Here is a 14,481-nt window from a genome sequence, read left to right on the forward strand (position 1 = left end):
CAAAGCCAGCTTTTTCTCTGGTAAAAATAACTCTCTCAAAAACTTGAACCTTGTCTTCAGAAAAGGATTTTTTCTTTGGAGCAATGGTGGAGATATTGGACTAAAAAACAGAGTTCTTCACCTATTTCAGGATGTCGAGCTGAGACCTCAGGCCACAGTATATCTTCATTCTGAAGACCGAAACCCTGTTCCCAACCGATGGTTCTGAGCTTTCTCTGGCTTTGTCTGTTGTGAGAAAAACTGCTTAATGGCAGTGGAGTCTGCAGTTAAGCATTGGAAGCATTGAAAATGGGATCTGAGTGTGATGCGAATAAGTGACTGGATAGTGGTGCAAATGACAGCAGCCATTTTGCTGTAGTGTAGGACAAATGCTAAGTCATTGAGAGGATAACACTTCGTGGCAGGAATATTGGCTGCCTCAGCATTTCTCCATTGCAAATCTTAGACTACGAAATCCAAGTCTGTGAAGGGCTGGTTAAGCACAATGGAAAGAAAGCAGAGATATTGACATTAGGGTAGTTCCTTCAGGGTGTTCAGACAAGCTTTGTATTAGGCCAGCAGAGGAAAATGAGGTGAAAGTCACATGGAACTCTCGTAACGAAATTAAGAATTCTTGCTGTATTCATAAGGTCTGCCTGTTTTAGTGCCTTGAAACAGCCCTTCATTTGAAAGGTCATATCTGCATGAGAAGACATGCTTGAGGACAGCTGTGATGGCTATTTGTCATTAGTTTGGTGACCTGAGTTTTCATCTGTGTTCAGGCAACCTGATTGAAAGCAAAGCGAGCAGGTGTCGTACAATACTGTGTCGAAATTTGGAAGCTGAGTCTACTTGATGAAGCTACTTCACAGCAGTAGATGAGGTAGGTGCCATTTTGCTGTATTCTAGCAAAAATGCTGAGTCATTGTAAGCATAAATCTTAATGTCTTGAGGTGGGACTCCTATCCTTTTTTTGGGTGAAAATTTTAGGCCAAAGCAGATGAGAATGAATTTTATCACAGCCAATGCATCAATGCTGAAATGTAGTAGGAGATTATGAGATGTGTTTGAATGCACTTTTTTTTTTTAGGATAAGGTAAAAGGAGAGGTTGGAAATCACCTTACAATCATTTAGCAATTACTAGGGAATCACACTGTGGTAGCATGAACACCTCATGAGATTCACTTGAGGGCAAGAAAGACTTCTTCAAAATTAGTGTCTACCTTGTGACTGGTCTTGGAACTGCGCACATAGGTATTCAATTTTAATTTCAGCATGAACCACTCCTCATTATGTGAAACGTTTTCCACTCGAGTTTACCTTGTTAATGATTTTGGCATGGTGTGATATTTTCAAACATTCACTGTACTTACCCTAGTGCAAGTGGAGGAAAGAAACATGGGCCATGGACTTCTATTGACATTTTCTTTATTTTTTTCTACCAAGAAGGTCTTTTTACCATGTGCCAAGTCCTCCACTTATGGTTTATTTAAGGAAGTCAGGAGACATTCTTTGGCCTAAGCTTGCATTCTATTTCCTAGAAAGAGGAGAATTGATTGTCCATATTCAACGCTCCCTAATTAAGTTGGTGAAAGAACAGTCCAGGCTATGTGCCAGTTTTCCTAGGGCACACACTACCTTCTCTTATTAGGGGAAAAGCTTGGTGCTGTAAGTTATCATCACCATTTAATCATTGTCAAAGGGAAAATTGCTGACATGGGTCTAGGTTGTGCTGAATGTATCGTGAATACGACAGATGTTTGGTGACATCGGCCCACATTTCTATCATAAATGCTTTAATGAGAGGACAGTCTTGGAACCAGGAACAAATTCCTTAATTCTTCCTCATCTTGGAAATGATAGATGAATCTCAAGGTCAAAATCTCCACAACACTTTCTGGTAACAAGGTCCAGGATGGGTGCTGTGGGACTAGTCTTCAGTGTGCACATTTTTGTCAATTAGATGTTCTTTACTTTTTGGTCCTGGGTCTTCCAACCAGTTCCTTTTTAGGAAGTCAAGTCTTGGTGCTGAATTCCATAGAGTTCATCTAGTTCATCTTCCATACCAAAGGCTTTTGCTGTGAACTCAGAACTGCATATGAGATTTCTACACAGAGGATATACATGGAATACTGGGCTCATGTTAGCAATTCAGCCCCTTTTATGGAAAGGCAAAAAAATGATGTGATCCAATTTTTGAATGCTACTTACTGGAAATAATAGAAGGGACCGGAGATACAAACCAAAGTCAGTACTCTTGTTCCTAATTAGAAATAAGGGCAAGATACAGGGTTTTAGGACTTGAGATTAAATTCTCTTACTGGAGGCAATCTTGCTTTGCAGTTAAAGTTCTCTTTTCTAATACTTTTCAGAGAGCACAGAATTAGAGACTTGGGTGCCAGTCTCCCTTGTACTTTTTGTTAGGAAAAAACAGGCAATGTGCCTGTGCCTGTGACTCCACTGCACATTCTCTCCTTCGAGGACAGTGTTGCTGTATTAACAGCTTCCACCATTCTTCTTTTGTTCTTTGAACACAGATTTCCTTGTGGGCCATACACTCCACATGAGTTTCTGTTCACAGGGGATACCTTGGTTGTAGTGTGAGTAGCTGTTTCATCTAGTCTGTAATAAATTTTATGGTCTTAAATGTGGGAACTTGGGCCTGTACTCTAATTCCTTAAAGAGAGTTCCACCTTGTTGTCACAAACCTAATTCTCTATTTCCCTTACATGAAAAAGTGCTTGTGGCTGAATTTCTACTGCAGCACTCAACATTTGACCAAAAGTAAAGCTAAGAATGATGGGTTGGGAATACCACTTCAGTCTTCAGAGTGAAGATATACTGTGGCCTGAGGTCTCAGCTTGCTGTCTTGAAATAAGTAAAGAACTATATCTTTCAAGCCAATATCTTCACCATCGCACCAAAAAAATAATCCATGGCTGGGGACATGGATTAAGTTTTTTGAGAAAGTTATTTTTACCAGAGCAAAAGCTGACTTTGCTGTTACAGTCTCTAATATATAAATTCCAAGGAGGACAGACTTTTTGCTTTATACCAAGCCTCCATTGTATTACTGTGTTATGAAGAAACAGGCTTTTGTCTTGGATTCAAGTCTCCAGTCTACATCATTTAAAGGGAGTACAGTACTGTTTCTTGAACTGAATACTCCTTTCTTCTATGTAAGAGAGTACAGTTTAGATCATTGGTCCATGCACCGCATTCAAGATTGTGTCACAAGATCTAGGATACTAGTAATGTGATCAGGGCATTAGACTAGTCTGTTCAAAATAAGAGAGTGTTAAACTTGGTAGCAGTGCCCCGATAATTTCACAACAATCTCACGTGATTGCCCTTAAATCAGGTGTGAAGCAGGGCACTGGATCATATGAATCACTAGGATATCGTGTGACAGATAATGTCATAGAGTGCTTTCTTTGAGATGTCGAGAGCATATCTCTTGAGAAAATACATAAACAGTGATAAAATCTGAGTCTGTTTAGAACAGAAAGTGGCTGACACAGCGTCCTAACTGAATGCCGTGTCCATATTAAAATGTCACCCGAAGTGTCCAGTTAATGATCGTTAATTCACCTCTGGATGTTTCTGTTTTGAAAAAAACTGCTTTATGGCAGTGGGATCGGCAGTTATACATTGGAAACTTTGAAATGGGATGCTGAGTGTGATGTGAGTAAGTGACTAGATAGTGTTGCAAATGACAGCAGCCATTTTGCTATAGTGTAGGACAAATGCTAAGTGATTGTGAGGATAACATTCATGGCAAGAAGATTGGCTGCCTCAGCATCTCTCCATTGCAAATCTTAGACTACGAAATCCAAGTCTGTGAAGGGCTGGTTAGGCACGATGGAAAGAAAGCAGAGATATTGACATTAGGGTTGTTCCTTCAGGGTGTTCAGACAAGCCTTGTAGTAGGCTAACAGAGGAAAATGAGATGAAAGTCACCTGTAATTCTCGTAAAAAGAATTAAGGATTCTTGTGGTATTCACGAGGTCTGTCCGTGGGATTCACATTACCGTTGTGAAACTGGCCTGAGGGCATCACATGAATTCCAGGTCATGGTGTGGCTCTCTCTTTTGAGTTACCCCTCTACATTTCTTCTAAAGTCACATAAACACTGCGAAAATGAGAGTCCCTATTTCAGTGTTTAGTTACAGCCCTTCATTTGGAAGATCATATCTGCATGAGAAGACATGCTTCAGGACAGCAGTGATGTCTATGAGATATTCGTCATTAGTTGCTGGCCTGAGTTTTTTACCGTGTTCGGGCAACTGGACTGAAAGCAAACCGAGTGGCTGTTGTACATTACCGCCTTGAAATTTGGAGGCTGATTCTATTTGATGAAGTTGCTTAACATTGGTTGATAGAGTAGGTGCCATTCTGGCAAAAAAATGCTGAGTCATTGAAAGCACAACTCTTAATGTCTTCAGGGGGACTCCTACACTATTTTTGAATACAAAACTTAGGTCAATGAAAATAAGAATGAATTCTTTCACAGCCAATGAATCAGTGCTGAAATATGGTAAGGCATCATGAGATGTGTTTTGAATACACTTCTTTTTAAAATAAGGAAAGGGAGTATTTGGAAGTTACTGACAATAATTAATTACTAGGTAATTGCACTGCTTCCAATGTGTAAATACTGACTCTAGGTTTGTCTGAAGAACCTGAAGGAACCTCCCTAATGTCAACATCTCAGCTTTTCCATCGAGGTTAACCAGTCCCTCTCAGACTCTTAGTCGTCTAAGATTTGCAATGGAGAAATGCTGAGGCAGCCGATCTTTCTGCCATGAAGTGTTATCCTCACAATGACTCAGCATTTTTCTACTCTACAGCAAAATGGTTGCTGTCATTATCACCACTATCCAGTTGCTTTCTCACATCACACTCAGCGTCCCATTTTCAATGCTTCCAATGTGTAATTACCGACTCTACTGCCATAAAGCAGTATTCCTCACAACAGAAAAAGCCAGAGGTGAATTAACGATCATTGACTGCCCGCATATGTTGTTGACCTTGAGTGAGGTTTTAATATGGACACAATGTTCTGTTAGGAAGCTGTGTCAGCCACTTTATGTCCCACACGGTCTCATGTTTTATCAATGTTTATGTAAATTTTTACAAGAAGTATGCACTCAACATCTCAAAGAATGCCCTACGTGACCCTATGTGTCACATGATGTCGCAGTGTCTCATATGGTCCACTCCTCTTCTGGGGATCTGATTCCAATGGGCAATCACGTGATTTTGTCATAAATACATCAGGGCACTGCTACCAAGCTTAACACTCTCTCATTTTGAACAGACTAGTCTAAGGCCCTGTTCACATTACTAACATTCTATATCCTGTGACACAACCTCAAGTGCAGTGCATGGACCACAGATATAAACTGAACTCTCTATCAGAGAAGACAGGAGACTTCAGTTCAGGGAAGAGTACTGTACTCCCTTTAAATGAGACCTGTAACCATGACAAAAGCCTGTTTCTTCCTAACACACGAATACATCAGAACCCTGGTATAAAGCAAAAAGTCTGTCATCCTAGGAATTCGGATATTATAAGCCATAAAGGCAAAGCCAGCTTTTTCTCTGGTAAAAATAACGTTCTCATAGAACTTAAACCTTCTCTCCGGGCATGGATTTTTTTCTTAGGTGCGAAGGTGGAGATATTGGACTGAAAGATACAGCTCTTCATATATTTCAAGATGTCAAGCTGAGACCTCAGGCCACAGTATATCTTCAATCTGAAGACTGAAGATGTATTCCCGACCCATGGTTCTTAGCTTTTTTGCAAGGGGAAAAAGAATGGAGACTTAGGACTGTGACAACAAGGCTGAACTCTTCTTAAAAACTTAGAATGCTGGCCCAGTCTCCCACATTAAAGGCCATAAAATTCATTACAGAATAGATGAAACAACTACTCAAACTACACCCAAGGTATTTCCTGTGAACAGAAATTCATGTGGCATGTATGGCTGGCACAAAAAGAAAGCTATATTCTCAGAACAAAAGAAGAATGGTGGGTGGAAGCTGTTAGTACCAGCAACACTGTCTCCCAGGAGAGGATGTGGAGTGGAGACACAGGCACAAGGCACATTGCCTGTTTTTACCTAACAAGAAGTACAAGGGAGACTGGCACCCAAGGCTATAATTCTGTGCTCTCTGAAAAGTATCAGAAAGGAGAACTTTAATTACAAGGAAAATTTGCCTCTGGTAATAGAATTTAATCTCAAGTCCTAAAACTTTGTATCTTCCCTGGATTATTAATCAGAAACAAGAGTACTGTTCTTGGTTTGCCGTTCTAATCCCTTCTGTTGTTTCCACAGAGTAGCACTCAAAAAATGAACCACATCGTGTTTTGACTTTTCCTAACAGGAACTGAATCAGTACCATGAGCTCAGTATTCCAAGCATGTCCTCCCTGCAGAAATCACACCTGGAGTCCTCAGCACAAAACAAAAGCCTTTGGTATGAAATAAAAACTAGAAGGAAGACTGCGGAATTTAGTACCAAGCCATGACCTCATAAAAGGAACTGGTTGGAAGACACTGGACCAAAAAGTAAACAACATCTGACTGACAAAAATGTGCACAATGAACCTAGTCCCACAGAAACTCTTGTGGAGATTTTGGTCTGTATAACCAATTACCATCTCCAAGAAAAGGAAGAATAGAAGACTTCATTCCTGGCTCCAAGACTGTCCTCCCATTAAAGCATTTATGATAGAATTGTTGGTCAATGGCACCAAACTTCTGTCATATACACATTACATTTAGCACACACTGGACCCAGGTCAGCAATTTTCTCTTTTGACAATAATTGAATGGTGATGATAACTTACAGAACCAAGCTTTTCCCCTGGTAAGAGAAGGTAGTGTGTGCCCTAGGAAAACTGGCACATAGCCTGGACAGTCCTTTCAGGAACTTAATCAGGGAGTCTCAAATATAGAGCAGTCATCCTACTTTTAGGAAATAGAATTGAAGCTTAGGCCCAAAGAATGTCTTCTGGCATTACTTAAAGGAATTATAGATGGAAGACTTGGCATATGGTAAGACATGTTGGTAAAAAAGAAAGAAAGAAAGAGAGAGAGAGAGAGAGAGAGAGAGAGAGAGAGAGAGAGAGAGAGAGAAAGAAAGAAAGAAAGAAAGAAAGAAAGAAAGAAAGAAAGAAAGAAAGAAAGAAAGAAAGAAAAAAAAGAAAATGTTGATAGACGTTCAGACACATACTACTTTGCTCTACCCTCATGAGGGTAAATAAGGTGAATGTTTGAAAACATCACAGCATGCCAATCTCATTAACAAGATAAACTCTAGTGGAAATTTCCACATACTGAGGCGTGGTTCACGCTAAGAGAGAAATTGAATACCTATGCTCAGAGTTCCAAGACCAGTCACGTGGTAGATACCAATTTCAAAGGGGTCTATCTTGTCCTCAAATGAATCCTACGAGGTGTTCATGTTACCACAGTGTGATCCCCTCGTAATTGCTAAATAATTGTTATGCAATTTTCAATGACTCCTCTTCTCCTATCCCAAAAAGAGGAGTATTCAAAACACATCTCATAATCTATTACCATATTTCAGCACTGATGCACTGGCTGTGAAAGAATTCACTCTTATCTGTGTTGGCCTAAGTTTCACACCCCAAAATAGTGTAGGAGTCCCACCTGAAAACATTAAGAGTTATGCTCACAATGACTCGGCACTTTTGCCACAATATAGCAAAATGGTGCCTATGCTACCTACCACTGTGAAGTAGCTTCATCATGTGGAATCGGCCTCCAAATTTCAATACGGTAATGTCTGACAACTGCTCGCTTTGCTTTTTATCGGTTGCCTGATGACAGCCAAAAACTCAGACCAGTAAACTAATGACAAATATCTCGTAGCCATCATCACTGTCCTCAAGCATGTCTTCTTATGCAGATATGACCTTTCGAATGAGGCATATTAGGAGGCACAAAAATGTGAATTTTAGAAGGAATATAGAAGGGTAACTCAAAAGTGATTGCCACATCATGACCTGGAATCCATGTGATGCCCTCAGGTCCGATTCACAATGATAACGTGAATCCCGTGGGCAGACCTCGTGAGTTTCGTGAGAATGCTTAATAATTGGAAAGAGAATTCCAGGTGATTTTCACCTCATTTTCCTCTGTTGGCCTAATACAAGGCTGTCTGAATGCCTTGAAGGAACTGCCCTAATGTCACTATCTCAGCTTTCTTTCCATCATGGTTAATCAGTCCCTAACAGAGTATTAGTAGTCTAAGATTTGCGATGGAGAAATGCTGAGGCAGCCAATCTTCCTGCCATGAAGTGTTATCCTCACAATGACTCAGCATTTGTCTTATACTACAGCAAAATGGCTGCTGTCGTTTGCACCGCTATCCAGTCACTTATTCGCATCACACTCAGATCCCATTTTCAATGCTTCTAATGTATAATAGCTGACTGTTATACATTAAAAATGGGACGCTGAGTGTGATGTGAGTAAGCAACTGGATAGTGGTGCAAAAGACAGCAGACATTTTGTTTTAGCATATGAAAAATGCTGAGTGATTGTCCAAATTTCAATGCATCCAATGAATTACTGCTGACTCCACTACCATAAAGCAGTTTTCCTCACAACAGACAAAACCAGAGGCAAATTAACGGTCATTGACTGGCCACATATGCTGATGACCTTGGGCGAGGTTTTAATATGGACACGACGTTCTGCTAGGAAGCCGTGTCAGCCACTTTATGTCCCACACATAATCGTGTTCTATCAGTGTTTATGTAAATTTTCTCAAGAGATATGCACTCGACATCTCAAAGAAAGCACTGCATGACCCTATGTGCCACATGACGTCCTGGTGTCTCATATGTTCCAGTTCCTGCTGTGCACATGATTCCAACAGGCGATCACGTGACCCTGTCGTGAATCCATCGGGGCACTGCTACCAAGCTTAACATTCTCTCATTTTGAACAGACTAGTCTAATACCCTGATCACATTAGTAACATTCTAGACCCTGTGACACAATCTCCAGTGTGGTGCATGGACCACAGATCTAATTATACTCTCTTACAGAAAAGACAGGAGACTTTGGTTCAAGAAACAGTCTTGTATTCCCTTTAAGTGATGTACACTGGAGACCTGGATCCATGACAAAAGCCTGTATCTTCCTAACACATTAATACAACAGAGCTCTGGTATAAAGCTAAAAGTCTGTCCTCCTTGGAATCTGGATATTGTAGGCCATAAATGGCAAAGCCAGCTTTTACTCTGATAAAAATAACTTTCTCAAAGAACTTTAACCTTGTCTCAATGTATGGATTTTTTCTTAGGTGTGATGGTGGAGATATTGGCTTTAAATATACAGTTCTTCACCTGTTTCAAGATGTCGGGGTGAGACCTCTGGCCACTTCATTCTGAAGACTGAGGTGGTATCCCCAAATCATGTTCTTAGCATTTTTTCCTTGTTGAAAGTCGAGTGCTGCACTAGGAATCCAGCCACAAGCATTTCTTTGTGCAAGGGAAAGAGAATAGAGACTTAAACATGTGACAACAAGAAAGAACTCTCCTTAAGGAATTAGAGTGGAGGCATAGGGTCCCACATAAAAGACCATCAAATTTATTACAGACTAGATTAAACAACTATTCACAGTACACCTAAGATATTCCCTTTGCACAGAAATTCATGTGGAGTGTATGGCCAACAAAGAAAGCTGTGTTCTCAGAACAAAAGAATAATGGTGTAAGCTGTAAATACAAGCAACAGTGTCCTCCCAGGAGAGGATGTGGAGTAGGAGACACAGGCACAAGGTACATAGCCTGTTTTTTCCTAACTAAAAGTAAAAGGGATACTGTCACTCAAGGCTCTAATTCTGTGCTCTCTAAGAGTATCAGAAAAAAAGAGGTTAAACCACAAATCAAGGTTGCCTCCAGTACCACACTTGAGATTGTGTCTCAGAGTCTAAGAAGTTAGTAATGGGAGCAGGGACTAAGGCTAATCTGTTCAAAATTAGACAGTGTTAATCTTGGTAGCAGTGCCCTGATGGATTCATGACAGGAATACGTGATTGGCTGTTGGAATCAGTTGCGCAGCAGGTGACTGGACTGTATGAAACACTATGGAACATCATATATGGAACATCATATAACACATAGGGTCGGTCATGTAGTGGTTTTCTCGAGATGCCGAGTGCATATCTCTTGAGAAAATTTACATAATCACTGATAAAACATGAAACTATGTAGAACAGAAATTAGATGATACAGCTTAATACCTGAATGTCATGTCCATATTAAAACCTCACCTGAGGTCAGTGGCACATGCAGCCAGTGAGGAAAACTGTTTTATGGCAGTGGATCAGAAGTTACACATTGGAAGCATTGAAAATGGGATGCTGAGTGTGATGTGAGTAAGCGACTGGATAGTAGTGCAAATGAAGGCAGCGATTTGACTGTAATGTAAGAGAAATGCTGAGTCATTGTAAGGATAACACTTCATGGCAGGAAGATTGGCTACCTCAGGATTTCTCCATTGCATATCTTAGGCTACTAATCATCTGAGAGGGACTGGTTCACCATGATGGAAAGAAAGCTGAGACATTGATATAGGGCAGTTCCTTTAGGGTGTTCAGACAAGCCTTGTGTTAGATAAGCAGAGGAAAATGAAGTGAAAGTCAACCTGGAATTCTTGTATCAGGAATTAAGGTTTCTCATGATATTCACAAGGTCTGCTTGCAGGATTCACGTTTCATTGTGAAACTGGACTGAGGGTATCACACGGATTCCAGATCATGGTGTGCCTGTCAGTTTTGAGTTACCCTTCTACATTCCTTTTAAAATTCACATAAACACTGCTAGAAGGAGAGTCCCTGTTTCAGTGCCTCAGAACAGCCCTTCATTCGAAAGGTTTTATCTGTCTGAGAAGACATGCTTGAGGATAGCAGTGATGTCTACCAGATTTTGGTTGTTAGTTTACTGGCCTGAGTTTTCGTCTGTGGACAGGAAACCTGACTAAAAGGAAATCGAGTGGCTGTCATACATTACGGCACTGATATTTGTAGGCTGATTCTAATTGATAAAGCTACTTCACAGCGGTAGAGAGAGTAGGCACCATTTTGCTGAGTTATGGCAAAAATGCTGAGTCATTGTAGCATAACTCTTAATGTCTTCACGTGGGACTTTTACACTTTTCTTTGGCGCGGATGCAGATGAGAGTGAATTTGGTCACAGACAATGCATCAATCCTAAAATAAGGTAAGAGATTTTGAGATATGTTTTCAATACGCTTCTTTTTGGGATAGGAAAAGAGGAGTAGTTGGAAATCACTTGACAATCATTTAGCAATTACTAGAGATTCACTCTGTAGTAACATGAACTCCTCGTGGAATTCAAGGCAATAGAGACCCCTTCGAAATTGATGTCTACAATGGAACTGGTCTTGGAACTCTGGCTTACGTATTCAATTTTCATCTTAGCATGGAACAAGCCTCAGTATGTGAAATGTTTTCCTCTCAAGTTTACCTTGTTAATGAGATCAGCATGGTGTGACTTTTAAACATTCACTGTACTTACCCTAGTGTGGCTAGAAAAAGGAATATGAGCCATGGACTTCTTTTAACATTTTCTGTCGTTCTTTCTTTCTTTCTTTCCAACAAGAAAGTCTGCTTTCCCTGTTCAAAGTCCTCCACCTATGGTTACTTTAAGTAATGTCAGGATACATTCCTTAGGCCTAAATTTCCACTTTATTTGCTAGAAAGAGGAGAACTGCTTTCTGTATTTGAGGCTCAGAAATTAAGTTCCTGAAAGAAAGGTCCAGGCTATGTTCCAGTTTTCCTAGGGCCCTCACTACCTTCTCTTATCAGGGGAAAAGCTTGGTGCTATAAGTTATAGTCAGCTTTCTCTCATTGTCAAAGGGAAAATAGCTGCCGTGGGTCCAGTATGCACTGAATGTATTCTAATATGACAGAAGTTTGGTGCCATCGGCCCACATTTTTAACATAAATCCTTTAATGGGAGGACAGGCTTGGAGCCAGGAACAGGTTTATCTATTCTTACTTCTCTTGGAGATGATAAATGAATATCTAGGACAAAATCTTCAGAAGAGTTTCTGGTAACAATGTCCAAGATAGGAGCTGTGAGATTAGGTCTTCATTGGGCACATTTTTATCAATTAGATGTTTTTTACTTTTGGGGCCTTGGGTTGCAACCAGTTCCTTTTAGAAAGTCCAGGCTTGCTGCTGAATTCTACAGTTTTCCTTTTAGTTTATCTTCCATAACAAAGGCTTTTGCTGTGAATCCTTCATAGCATAAGCCCACTATTCCAAACATGTTCTCTGTATAGTGGGCTTATGCTACCAATTCATTTCCTGTTAGAGAAAGTCAGAAAAATGATGTGGGCCAATTTGTGAGTGCTATTTCATGGAAATAATGGAAGGAGTTAAAACTGCAAAATGAGGTAAGTACTCTTGTTCTTGATTAGATATCCAGGCAAAATAAAATTTCTTGGTCTAAAGATAAAATTCTCCTACCTAATAGCATATTGCACTATGCATTAAGTTCTCCTTTCTGACACGTTTTATAGAGGATAGGCTTAGAGCCTAGGGTCCAAGTCTCTCTTGTACTTTTTGTTCGGAAATAATAGGCATTGTGCTTTGTGTCCATGTCACCACTCCACATTTTCTCCTGGGAGGACAATGTTTCTGGTATTAACGGCTGCCTCCATTCTTCTTTGTTCTGAGAACACAGCTTTCTTTTGGGGCCATACACTTCATCTGAAATTCTGATCACAGGGGATACTTTGAGTGTAGTGTGAGTAGTTGTTTCATCTAGTCTGTAATAAATTTTATGGTCTTAAATGTGTGAGCCTGGGCCTTGACTCTAATTCCTGTGAGTAGAGATCAGAGTTGTTGTCACTAGCCTAAGTATCCATTCAGGTTTCCCTTGCATAAACACATGCTTGTTTCTATGGTCATAGGGTACCACTCGACATTCGTTCAGAAGAAAAGGCTATGAATTGTGAGTTGGGAACACCACCTCAGTTTTCAGAATGAAGATATACTGTGGCCCGATGTCTCAGCTGACATTTTGGAATAGGTGAATTGTAACTGCAAGTCAATATCACTACCGTCACAATTAACAAAAATCCATGCATGGAGCCAAGGTTCAAGTTCTTCAGGAAAGTTATTCTTACAAGAAGGCAGTCCTTGTGTTTTAAGGTCTCTAAGATACAAATTTTCAATGAGGACAGGCTTTTTCTTTACTTTAGACCAATGATTTTACGTTTAGTGTTAGGAAGAAATAGGGTCTGTGTCATGGGTCCAGGTTCTTGTCTACATCATTTGAAGGGAGGACAGTACTGTTACCTGAACAAAAGTCTTCTGTCTTTTCTGTCAGAGTCGCCAGCTTGATCTGTGGGCCATACACTCTGCACATTAGTTTCTGTCACGCGGTCTGGGATGTTGGTAATTTGAGCAGGTCCTTAGACTATTCTGTTCAAAATTAGACTGTTGAAGACTGATAGCATGGCCTGGGGAGTTACAACAGGATAACGTGAGCACACATTGTAATCTGGTGCTCATCAAGAGTCCATTGTGTGAAACACTGGGACATCATGTGAAAGATAGGGTGAAGTAGTGCTTTGAATTGACGAGTGCATGTCTCTGGAGAAAATTCACATAAACACTGAGAAAACATTATTCTGTGTGGAACAGAAGTTGGCTGAGACAACCTTCTAACTGAATGTCAAGTCCAAATTACAAAACTCACTTGAGGTCAACGATATATGTGGCTAGGATTTGTCTATTGTGAGGAAAAATGCTTTATTGCAGTGAAGATGACAAGTGCACATTGAACGTGTTTAAAATTGAGGTCTGAGTGTGCTTTAAGGAAGAGAATAGAATAGATAATGGAAGAAACAACAGCCACAATTTTGCTATAGTGTAGGAAAAATGCTGAGTCATTGTGAGCACACTCCTTCATGGCACAAATAACATCTTCCTCAGAATTTCTCTACAGCAAACCTCACAAACTAAAATTTTGTGACGGGCTGGCCTAACCACCACGGAAAGAAAGCTGAGATATTGACATTGAGGCAGTTCCTTCAACTTGTTCAGAAAAAACTTGTATTAGGCCAGCAAAAGAAAATGAGGTGAAAGTCACCTAGAAATCTCATAACAAGAATTAAGGAAGATTGCAATACTCATGAGGTCTCCCTGAGGGATTCATGTTACCATTATGAAAGTGGCCTGAGCGTATAACAGGGAGACCAGATGACGGTGTGGCTCTCACTTTTGAGTTACTCTTCTTCATTCCTTGTTAAAATTCACATAAACACTATCAAAGGAGAGTCCATATTTCAAAGCTCCCTAATAGCTCTTCAATCGAAAGGTCATGTCTGCATGAGAAGATATGCTTTGGTACAGTGGCTTAGTCTACCGGATAATTCCCAATAGTTAACTGGGATGATTTTTCATCTGTGGTCAGGCAATCTG

The sequence above is a fragment of the Rousettus aegyptiacus genome, unplaced genomic scaffold, assembly GCF_014176215.1.
Source record: "Rousettus aegyptiacus isolate mRouAeg1 unplaced genomic scaffold, mRouAeg1.p scaffold_m13_p_15, whole genome shotgun sequence".
In the NCBI taxonomy this organism is placed as follows: Eukaryota; Metazoa; Chordata; class Mammalia; order Chiroptera; family Pteropodidae; genus Rousettus; species Rousettus aegyptiacus.